This window comes from Eschrichtius robustus, chromosome 2, assembly GCF_028021215.1.
Source record: "Eschrichtius robustus isolate mEscRob2 chromosome 2, mEscRob2.pri, whole genome shotgun sequence".
Lineage (NCBI taxonomy): Eukaryota > Metazoa > Chordata > Mammalia > Artiodactyla > Eschrichtiidae > Eschrichtius > Eschrichtius robustus.
The window spans coordinates 116,115,101-116,127,563 of NC_090825.1; the positions used below are offsets into that span (position 1 = coordinate 116,115,101).

The following is a 12,463-nucleotide window of genomic DNA, read 5'->3' on the forward strand; positions in this document are numbered from 1 at the left end:
CTCTTCCATTATACTGCTAATCCTACAAAAAATAAAAACAAAAAACAAAAGAAGAAAAGACTTTTCTTCCTGGTAGCAGACCAAATTCTTGAAAGAGCATTTTTATTTCTAACTTGTTCTGTTATCCTTGAAATCCGGCTTTTGCACCTACCACAGACTCGCTCTTCCTCATTACCTCCATGCCAGCCACACTGGCTTTCTTGGTCTTCCAAGATCATTTTAGTGTGCATCTGCCCTAGGGTCTTTGACTTGGTGTTCCCTCTGCTTGGAATGTTGCCTTGAGTTAGCCACATTGCTCCTGTGCTGCCTTTTTCAAGACTTTCCTCAAGTGGTACCTTTTCAATGAGGCCTGCCTTGATCCCCCTATTTTAAATTGTATCTTATATCCCCACTCTCCCTGTCCTTCTTTCTGTCACTACCCCTCCATAATTGATTTATTTATTATGTTTATTATCTTTCCCTCTCATTAAAATATAAGCTCCCTGGAGCCAGGAATTTTTGTCTGGTTAATTTCTATCCCAAGTGTTTAGAATAGCGCCTGGCTCATTGCAGGCACTCAGTAAACACTTGCTGAAAGAAGGCATGGATGCCCTTGAGGGTCATTGGTGAACAAATTTGAATACTCAGGAAACGCAATGAAGATCTTTTCTCTGTCTTCTCATCTTGTTTTACCTGATAGTAATAATTTCTACCAACCCCGTATTGTCTCCTAATGCAAGGTAATAAAGTAGGCCTTTTATATGTCTTATTAGTTGACCCTCACAGCAAGTTATTCTCTACATATTACAGAAGAGGAAACAGGCTATGGAGTCCAGTCACATAGTTAGTAAGTGGCAAAGTCAAAACTCAAGCTTACCTCCAACTCCAAGGTGTGTGCATTTTCGGGTCACTGCATTTGATACTCTTGTTTATCTTTTTATTTTCTGAGTCATAATAATTCACATACCATAATATTTACCCTTTTAAGGCATACAATTCAGTGGTTTTTAGTAGATTTACAAGGTTGTACAGCCATCACCACTGTGTAATTCCAGAACATTTTCATTACCCTAGAAAGAAACCTCATACCTATTAGCAGTTAGTAGTCCTCACTCTTCCCTTCTGCCCCAGCCCCTGGCAACTGCTGATCTAGTTTCTATCTCTGGATTTACCTATTGTGAACATTTCATATAAGTGGAGTAATACAGTATATGGCTTTTTGTGGCTGGCTGCTTTCACTTAGCATAATGCTTTGAGGGTTCATCCATGTTGTAGATGTACTTTATTCCTTTTTATGGCTAAATATTTCATTGTATGGATATACCACATTTTATTTATCCATTCATTAATTGATGGATGTTTGGATTGTTTCCATATTTCAACTATTATGAATAGTGCTTCCGTGAACATTCATGTATACGTTTTTGTGTAGACACTTCTTTTCAGTTCTCTTGGGTATACACCTAGGAGTAGAATTGATGGGTCATATGGTAACTCTACATTTAATCTTTTGAGGAACTGCTAGGCTGTTTTCCAAAGTGGCTGTGCCATTTGATAATCCCACCAATTGGCTATGAGAGTTCCAGTTTCCCCATATCCTCACCAACATTTGTTATTATTTGTCTTTTTTATTATAACTATCCTAGTATAAGGATAGTTTTATTATAACATATCCTAGGTATGAAGTAATATTTAGTGATTTTCTTTTTATTGCCTTCATTTTTTTTTATTCTTATTAGTCATCCATTTTATACACATCAGTGTATACATGTCAATCCCAATCTCCCAAATCATCACACCACCACCCACACCCCCCACCACTTTCCCCTCTTGGTGTCCATACGTTTGTTCTCTACGTCTGTGTCTCAATTTCTGCCCTGCAAACTGGTTCATCTGTACCATTTTTCTAGGTTCCACATATATGCATTAATAAACGATATTTGTTTTTCTCTTTCTGACTTAACTTCACTCTGTATGACAGTCTCTAGATCCATCTGCATCTCTACAAATGACCCAGTTTTGTTCCTTTTTATGGCTGAGTAATATTCCATTGTATATGTACCACATCTTCTTTATCCATTCATCTATTGATGGGCATTTAGGGTGCTCCCATGATCTGGCTATTGTAAGTAGTGCTGCAGTGAACATTGGGGTGCATGTGACTTTTTGAATTATGGTTTTCTCTGGGTATATGCCCAGTAGTGGGATTGCTGGGTCATATGGTAATTCTATTTTTAGTTTTTTAAGGAACCTCCATACTGTTCTCCATAGTGGCTGTATCAATATACATTCCCACCAACGGTGCAAGAGGGTTCCCTTTTCTCCGCACCCTCTCCAGCATTTGTTGTTTGTAGATTTTCTGATAATGCCCATTCTAACTGGTGTGAGGTGATACCTCATTGTAGTTTTGATTTTCATTCTCTAATAATTAGTGATGTTGAGCAGCTTTTCATGTGCTTCTTGGCCATCTGTATGTCTTCTTTAGAGAAATGTCTATTTAGGTCTTCTGCCCATTTTTTGATTGGGTTGTTTGTTTTTTTAATATTGAGCTGCATGAGCTGTTTATATATTTTGGAGATTAATCCTTTGTTGATTTGTTTGCAAATATTTTTCCCATTCTGAGGGGTGTCTTTTCGTCTTGTTTATGGTTTCCTTTGCTGTGCAGAAGCTTTGAAGTTTCATTAGGTCCCATTTGTTTATTTTTGTTTTTATTTCCATTACTCTAGGAGGTGGATCAAAAAAGATCTTGCTGTGATTTATGTCAAAGAGTGTTCTTCCTGTGTTTTCCTCTAAGAGTTTTATAGTGTCTGGTCTTACATTTAGGTCTCTAATCCATTTTGAGTTTATTTTTGTGTATGGTGTTAGGGAGCATTCTAATTTCATCCTTTTACATGTAGCTGTCCAGTTTTCCCAGCACCACTTATTGAAGAGACTGTCTTTTCTCCATTGTATAACCTTGCCTCCTTTGTCATAGATTAGTTGGCCATAGGTGCGTGGGTTTATCTCTGGGCTTTCTATCTTGTTCCATTGATCTATGTTTCTGTTTTTGTGCCAGTGCCATATTGTCTTGATTACTGTAGCTTTGTAGTATAGTCTGAAGTCAGGGAGTCTGATTCCTCCAGCTCTGCTTTTTTCCCTCAAGACTGCTTTGGGTGTTCGGGGTCTTTTGTGTCTACATACAAATTTTAAGATTTTTTGTTCTAGTTCCCATAAAAAATGCCATTGGTAATTTGATAGGGATTGCATTGAATCTGTAGATTGCTTTGGGTAGTATAGTCATTTTCACAATATTGATTCTTCCAATCCAAGAACATGGTATATGTCTCCATCTGTTTGTATCATCTTCAATTTCTTTCATCAGTGTCTTATAGTTTTCTGCATACAGGTCTTTTGTCTCCCTAGGTAGGTTTATTCCTAGGTATTTTATTCTTTTTGTTGCAGTGGTAGATGGGAGTGTTTCCTTAATTTCTCTTTCAGATTTTTCATCATTAGTATATAAGAATGCAAGAGATTTCTGTGCATTAATTTTGTACCCTGCAACTTCACCAAATTCATTGATTAGCTCTAGTAGCTTTCTGGTGGCATCTTTAGGATTCTCTATGTATAGTATCATGTCATCTGCAAACAGTGACAGTTTTACTTCTTCTTTTCCAATTTGTGTTCCTTTTATTTCTTTTTCTTCTCTGATTGCCATGGCTAGGACTTCCAAAACTATATTGAATAATAGTCGCGAGAGTGGGCATCCTTGTCTTGTTCCTGATCTTAGAGGAAACGCTTTCAGTTTTTCACCATTGAGAATGATGTTTGCTGTGGGTTTGTCATATATGGCCTTTATTATGTTGAAGTAGGTTCCCTCTTATGCCCACTCTCTGGAGAGTTTTTATCATAAATGGGTGTTGAATTTTGTCAAAAGCGTTTTCTGCAGCTATTGAGAAGATCATATGATTTTTATTCTTCAGTTTGTTAATATGGTGTATCTCATTGATTGATTTGCATATATTGAAGAAGCCTTGCATCCCTGGGATAAATCCCACTTGATCATGGTGTATGATCCTTTTAATATATTGTTGGATTCTGTTTGCTAGTATTTTGTTGAGGATTTTTGCGTCTATATTCATCAGTGATACTGGTCTGTAATTTTCTTTTTTTGTAGTATCTTTGCCTGGTTTTGGTATCAGGGTGATGGTGGCCTCATAGAATGAGTTTGGGAGTGTTCCTTCCTCTACAATTTTTTTGAGGAGTTTGAGAAGGATGGGTGTTAGCTCTTCTCTAAATGTTTGATAGAATTCACCTGTGAAGCCATCTGGTCCTGGACTTTTGTTTGTTGGAAGATTTTTAATCACAGTTTCAATTTCATTACATGTGATTGGTCTGTTCATATTTTCTGTTTCTTCCTGGTTCAGTCTTGGAAGGTTATACCTTTCTAAGAATTTGTCCATTTCTTCCAGGTTGTCCATTTTATTGGCATATAGTTGCTTGTAGTAGTCTCTTAGGATGCTTTGTATTTCTGTGGTGTCTGTTGTAACTTCTCCTTTTTCATTTCTAATTTTACTGATTTGAGTCCTCTCCCTCTTTTTCTTGATGAGTCTGGCTAATGGTTTATCAATTTTGTTTATCTTCTCAAAGAACCAGCTTTTGGTTTTATTGATCTTTGCTATTGTTTTCTTTGTTTCTATTTCATTTATTTCTGCTCTGATCTTTATGATTTCTTTCTTTCTAATAACCTTGGGTTTTGTTTGTTCTTCTTTCTCTAGTTCCTTTAGGTGTAGGGTTAGATTGTTTATTTGAGATGTTTGATGTTTCTTTAGGTAGGCTTGTATAGCTATAAACTTCCCTCTTAGAACTGCTTTTGCTGCATCCCATAAGTTTTGGATCATCGTGTGTTTGTTGTAATTTGTCTCTAGGTAATTTTTTATTTCCTCTTTGATTTCTTCAGTGATCTCTTGGCTATTTAGTAACGTATTGTTTAGCCTCCATGTGTTTGTGTTTTTAACGTTTTTTTCCCTATAATTGATTTCTAACATGACAGCGTTGTGGTCAGAAAAGATGCTTGATATGATTTCAGTTTTCTTAAATTTACTGAGGCTTGATTTGTGACCCAAGATGTGATCTATCCTGGAGAATGTTCTGTGTGCACTTGAGAAGAAAGTGTAATCTGCTGTTTTTGGATGGAATGTCCTATAAATATCAGTTAAATCTATCTGGTCTATTGTGTCATTTAAAGCTTGTGCTTCCTTATTAATTTTCTGTTTGGATGATCTGTCCACTGGTGTAAGTGAGGTGTTAAAGTCCCCCACTATTATTGTGTTACTGTCGATTTCCTCTTGTATAGCTGTTAGCAGTTGCCTTATGTATTGAGGTGCTCCTGTGTTGGGTGCATATGTTTATAATTGTTATATCTTCTTCTTGGATTGGTCCCTTGATCGTTATGTAGTGTCCTTCCTTGTCTCTTGTACCATTCTTTATTTTAAAGTCTATTTTATCTGATACGAGTATTGTTACTCCAGCTTTCTTTTGATTTCCATTTGCATGGAATATCTTTTTCCATCCCCTCACTTTCATTCTGTATATGTCCCTAGGTCTGAAGTGGGTCTCTTGTAGACGGCATATATATGGGTCTTGTTTTTGTATCTATTCAGCCAGTCTATGTCTTTTGGTTGGAGCACTTAATCCATTCACGTTTAAGGTAATTATAGATATGTATATTCCTATGACCATTTTCTTAATTGTTTTGGGTTTTTTTTTTTAAAGAAATTCACTTTCTTTCTTCCTTTCTTTCTTTCTTTCTTTCTTTCTTTCTTTCTTTCTTTCTTTCTTTCTTTCTTTCTTTCTTTCTTTCTTTCTTTCTTTCTTTCTCTTTCTTTCTTTCTTTCTTTCTTTCTTTCTTACTGTGTTGAGTCTTCATTTCTGTGCGAGGGCTTTCCCCAGTTGCGGCAAGTGGGGAGCACTCTTCATGGCAGTGCGCGGGCCTCTCACCATCACGGCCTCTCTTGTTGCGGAGCACAGGCTCCAGACGCGCAGGCTCAGTAATTGTGGCTCACGGGCCCAGTTGCTCCGTGGCATGTGGGATCTTCCCAGACCAGGCCTCGAACCCGTGTCCCCTGCATTGGCAGGCAGATTCTCAACCACTGCGCCACCAGGGAAGCCCTTGGGTTTGTTTTTGTAGGTCCTTTTCCTCTCTTGTGTTTCCCACTTAGAGAAGTTCCTTTAGCATTTGTTGTAGAGCTGGTTGGTGGTGCTGAGTTCTCTTAGCTTTTGCTTGTCTGTAAAGCTTTTGATTTCTCCATCGAATCTGAATGAGATCCTTGCCGGGTAGAGTAATCTTTGTTGTAGGTTCTTCCCTTTCATCACTTTAAGTATATTGTGCCACTCCCTTCTGGCTTGTAGAGTTTCTGCTGTTAACCTTATGGGAGTTCCCTTGTAAGTTATTTGTCGTTTTTCCCTTGCTGCTTTCTATAATTTTTCTTTGTCTTTAATTTTTGCCAATTTGATTACTGTGTGTCTCGGCATGTTTCTCCTTGGGTTTATCCTGTATGGGACTCTCTGCGGTTCCTGGACTTTGGTGGCTATTTCCTTTCCCGTATTAGGGAATTTTTCAACTATAATCTCTTCAAATATTTTCTCAGGTCCTTTCTCTCTCTCTTCTCCTTCTGGGACCCTTATCATGTGAATGTTGTTGTGTTTAATGTTGTCCCAGAGGTCTCTTAGGCTGTCTTCATTTCTTTTCATTCTTCTTTCTTCTGTTCTGCAGCAGTGAATTCCACCATTCTGTCTTCCAGGTCACTTATCCATACTTCTGCCTCAGTTATTCTACTATTGATTCCTTCTAGTGTAGTTTTCATTTCAGTTATTGTATTGTTCATCTCTGTTTGTTCTTTAATTCTTGTAGGTCTTTGTTAAACATTTCTTGCATCTTCTCGATCTTTGCCTCCATTCTTTTTCCAAGGTCCTGGATCATCTTCCCTATCATTATTCTGAATTCTTTTTCTGCAAGGTTGCCTATCTCCACTTCATTTAGTTGTTTTTTGGGGGTTTTATCTTGTTCCTTCATCTGGTACATAGCCCTCTGCCTTTTCATCTTGTCTGTCTTTCTGTGAATGTGGTTTTTGTTCCACATGCTGCAAGATTGTAGTTCTTCTTGCTTCTGCTCTCTGACCTCTGGTGGATGAGGCTGTCTAAGAGGTGTGCAAGTTTCCTGATGGGAGGGACTGGTGGTGGGTAGAGCTGGGTGTTGCTCTGCTGGGCAGAGCTCAGTAAAACTTTAATCCACTTGACTGCTGATGGGTGAGGCTGGGTTCCCTCTCTGTTGGTTGTTTGGCTTGAGGCAACCCAACACTGGAGCCTACCTGGGCTCTTTCTTGGGGCTAATGGCGGACTCTGGGAGGGATCATGCCAAGGAGTAGTCCACAGAAGTTCTGCTGCCAGTGTCCTTGTCCTCACGGTGAGATGTAGCCACCCCCCCACCTCTGCAGGAGAACGTCCCACACTAGCAGGTAGGTCTGGTTCAGTCTCCCCTGGGGTCACTGCTCCTTCCCCTGGGTCCTGATGCGCACATTACTTTGTGTGTGCCCTCCAAGAGTGGAGTCTCTGTTTTCCGCAGTCCTGTCGAAGTCCTGCATTAAATCCTGGTAGCCTTCAAAGTCTGATTCTCTAGGAATTCCTCCTCCCGTGGCCGGACTCCCAGGTTGGGAAGCCTGACATGGGGCTCAGAACCTTCACTCCAGTGGATGGACTTCTGTGGTATAAGTGTTCTCCAGTGTGTGAGTTACCCACCCAGCAGTTATGGGATTTGATTTTATTGTGATTGTGCCCCTCCTACTGTCTCATTGTGGCTTCTCCTTTGTCTTTGAATGTGGGGTATCTTTTTTAGTGAGTTCCAGTGTCTTCCTGTCAATGATTGTTCAGCAGTTAGTTGTGATTCTGGTGTTCTCACAAGAGGGAGTGAGTGCACGTCCTTCTATTCCGCCATCTTGAACCAATCTCCTTGCCTTCATTCTTGAATGATTATATTTAGTGATTTTGATATGCATTGCCCTTACAGCAAAGGAGGTTGAGCATCTTTTCATGTGCTTATTAGCCATTTATATATCTTCTTTGGAGAGGTGTGGTATAATTCCTTTGCCTATTTTAAATTGGATTATTTGTCTTTTTGTTGGTTTTAAGACTTCTTTATATAATGTGGATAGTCGATCCTTATCAGATGTATGGTTTTCAAAAATTTTCTCCCATTCTGTGGGTCTTTTCATTTTCTTGATAGTGTCCTTAGAAGCACAAAAATTTAAAAATTTGATGATGTCCAGTTTTTATCTCTTTTTCTTTATATATGACACTTTAGGTGTCATAGCTAAGAAACCATTGCCTAATCAGAGTTCTTGAAGACTTTATCAATGTTTTCTTCTAAGTGTTTTATAATTGTAGCTCTTACATTTGGTTTTGATCTATTTTGAAAGTATATGGCATGAGGTAGTGGTCCAACTTCATTGTTTTTCGTGTGGATATTCAGTTGTCCCAGCACTATTTGTTAAAAACACTGTTTTCCCCCTATTGAATGGTCTTGGCAGCCTTTTTGAAAATTAATTCACTGTATTTCTGGATTCTCAATTCTATTCCAGTGATTTATATGTATATATTTGATTTTGTTGACCACTTTCCTTTGCAAATGCTTATCTTTTTGTTTTAGACAGTTTGTCAACTTGGGTCTCTTTGTTTCTCTTGTCACAGAGTCTTCTTTCCCTTACTCCTAAAGCCACAGTCTCAAGGGCTGCAGCTTTTTTTTTTTTTTTTTTTTGAAATCTTCCCCAGTTCATGTGCACACATATAGTATGCTCTGGCCCTCCTCTCCATCTCAGGACAGCTGTACCTTGAATCCTTTAAGTAATCTTCCACCATGCTTTCTTTTCCCTTATTATTATTATTTTTTTAGCCGTGCCACCCAGCTTATGGGATCTTAGTTCCCCAACCAGGGATTGAACCCGGGCCCTTGGCAGTGAAAGCGTGGAGTCCTTAACCACTGGACTGCCAGGGAATTCCCTCCCTCCCTCTTAATAATCAAAGGTTATCATATCATTTGACCCCTGCATTTATAATTTACTACTGTTCTTTCCTGGGCTCTTACTGTGGCTTTCTGACCCATATCATTGGCCTGGTTTATTATATATGTTTTTGTTAGGTTGACCTTGATTTCCCTCTTTGGCTCAGGGATTCTTCTTTGTACTCTGTTTGTCCATGGCCTTTCTACCCATCATCATATCCACCCCCCCATCATCTGATGCTTCTACATCCTTTACTTCCAAGTTAGACTAGAGAACTCAGCCCTCAAACACGCCTTTTTATTGTATACCCAGCTTGTTAAGTGGTTCTAAGAACATAGGCATTAAGCATTACAAACCCACGGGCTTCCCTGGTGGCGCAGTGGTTGAGAATCTGCCTGCCAATGCAGGGGACACGGGTTCGAGCCCTGGTCTGGGAGGATCCCACATGCCGCGGAGCAATTAGGCCCGTGAGCCACAATTACTGAGCCTGCGCGTCTGGAGCCTGTGCTCCGCAACAAGAGAGGCCGCGATGGTGACAGGCCCGCACACTGCGATGAGGAGTGACCCCCGCTTGCCACAGCTGGAGAGAGCCCTCACACAGAAACGAAGACCCAACACAGCCAAAAATAAATAAATAAATAAATAAACTACATTCCTTTAAAAAAAAAAAAAGTAGGCAAACTGTTTAAAAAAAAAAGCATTACAAATCCTGTCTCTCTCATTTACTATTAGGTGAAATAGTAACTAACTTAATCAAGTTAAGTTAGTTACTGTTAAGTTAGTTAACTTGTCTAAGCTTTAGTTATCTCTTTTGTAAAGAAGGGCTAATACCACCTACTTTCTAGTTGGTTCATAGGATTAAATAAAATATGCGTAGTGCCATGGAGTGGGCATTTAATAAATGTTAGATATTACTATGTTGCTGTTCCTTTTGCTTGAGGTGCCAGCTCCCTTAACTCTACCGCCCCAAGTTCTTCCTATCCTTTGAGGGTAGAGTCCATTTCAGAGCACCATGCCTTCAATAAAACTGTTGCTGGCATTTCACTTATACCCCTAACTGGTCGTTAGCGCTTCCTTTTTTGACCCTATGCTACTTTGTGCCTTTCTTAAAGCTCGTATGTTAAAAATGCCACATAATTTCTGTATGATCACTTTCTTCTTTTCTGGTTTATAAACCATTTGAAAGCAGAGGTAGGTCTTGCTCAGCTTCATATCCCTGGCACTGGATTTATTTGTTTTAGTGTGTAATAAGCTCTCAGTGAATAGGTGGAATTCTTTTTATTGTATGAGGCCAATATTTCTTATTTAATATCCCTTGCGTAAAATTAATATTAAGCAAATATCTTTTTTTGCAAGGCTTTAGAGACAACTTCTTACATGAGCAAATAACTTTTCCTGATATATTCCCATAGCACCTTGTCCACAGTGCTATTGTAATTTTGACTGCATTGTAATATTCCCTAATTTGTGGGCCCTTTGAGTACAGGCGCCTTGTCTTAATCAGCTTTTAATTGTTTGCTTGTCTGTCTTCCCACCTCCATAGAGCTCCATGAGGACCTGGGCTGTTTCTTGAGCACTATATCGCTGGCCTTTAATGTATAGTGGGTGCTCAAATATTTGTTGAATAAATAAATGAATGGCTGAGCTCTGTCTTTTTAAGTACCATAAAATAACATTTTTGTTAAGTATCCACATAATTGTCATATGTCTGTATCTTAGATCCAGGAAAACTTTTAACTATGAAATTCTTCATTGTGAGTTACTTCTGACCTGACAAATACGCAGAGCTTGTCTTTGCTCTTAATACTATATTGTGCTTCTTAGCCTAATTAATATATGAATCTGAGGGTGAATTTAACTTTTTCCCCCTGATCTCACATTCTGCAACTAAATTTGATAGCTAGGAGAAATTTGGTAGGTCTCTTCAGGAGTAGCTAGGCTTCTGGGACTTCCCTGGTGGCACAGTGGTTAAGAATCTGCCTGCCAATGCAGGGGACACGGGTTCGATCCCTGGTCCGGGAAGATCCCACATGCCGTGGAGCAACTAAGCCTGTGCACCACAACTACTGAGGCTGCACTCTAGAGCCCGCGAACCACAACTACTGAAGCCTGTGTGCCTAGAACCAGTGCTTTGCAACAAGAGAAGCCACTGCAGTGAGAAGCCCGCGCACCGCAACGAAGAGTAGCCCCCTGCTTACCACAACTAAAGAAAGCCTGCACACAGCAACGAAGATCCAACATAGCCCAAAATAAACAAATTAAAAAAAGAAAGAAGTAGCTAGGCTTCTTGATAGTGCACTTTTTTTACATTTGTGGAAGAGATGAGAGAGTGAATAGCCTTTAGGCTTTAATATGAAGTGGACATGTTCAGCCAAGGGAGGGAATAATTTTCCAGGAATCCAAAGATAGTCACCATAGAGGCACTGTCAGTATAACTGGTGGAACAGACATAGCCCTGGCCCAACAGTTGCTTTCAGCTATAAGAAAAGAGAAACGATAGGCACCTTAAATGATTATTATTAGAAACACATAACAAAAAAGTATAAGTTATTTTACAAGTTTCTAGGAAATGTTATAAGTAACTTCTTAGCATTGTTGAAGCTGGGATTGTATAAATTGGATATTCCTAATAACTATAGTAAAATGTATGTTTTTAGCCTAATTTTAAAAATTATGGATATAATACCTGTTATAGAAAATGTTTTCATAAGTACAGAATAATGTAAAGAGTCAGATTGTAACCTAGTATAACTATTATTTGTCTTTTTAAAAAAAAATTATTTATTTTATTTATTTATTTTTTTTTTTTTTTGGCTGCATCGGGTCTTAGTTGCTGCACGCTGGTTCTTCGTTGAGGCATGCGGATCTTTCGTTGTGGCCCATGGGCTTCTCTCAAGTTGTGGTGTGCGGGTTTTCTCTCTCTAGTTGTGGCGTGTGGGCTCCAGGGCACTTGGGCTCTGTGGTTTGTGGCACTTGGGCTCTCTTGTTGAGGCGCTTGAACTCAATAGTTGTGGCGCATGGGCTCAGTTGCCCCACGGCATGTGGGATCTCAGTTCCCCGACCAGGGATCAAACCCACGTCCCCTGCATTGGAAGGCAGATTCTTTACCCCTGGACCACCAGGGAAGTCCCGATTTGTCTTTTGACTCCAGTCTTTTCTGTGTTTTTTTAAACACAGATTACATACATTTATCATTTCATCTTTTTTTTTCTGCTTAAGGTTTCATCATAAGCTTTAACATTTTTTTCCATATATGTGTTAATATTTGCATAATAGTCAATTGTAGGCTTTACCATAATTTACTTAACTAGATGCTTGGTTGAGCATTTGAGCTGTTGGAAGTGTTTTGCTATGAGGAAAATGAGTGAGTCAGTGACTGAACATACCAGTGAGTTTCTGTTTGAGCTGTATGCATTAGGTAGTTGTGATGGTTAATGAAGTATGATGGTCCT

General features: G+C 39.1%; 1 protein-coding gene across 1 annotated transcript in view; it reads left to right on the top strand.

Moving 5' to 3' along the window:
• The window catches only part of CTNNA1 (catenin alpha 1), a 186,074-nt gene that overhangs the window by 49,508 nt on the left and 124,103 nt on the right, over positions 1-12,463 (top strand). The window lies entirely within an intron of this gene.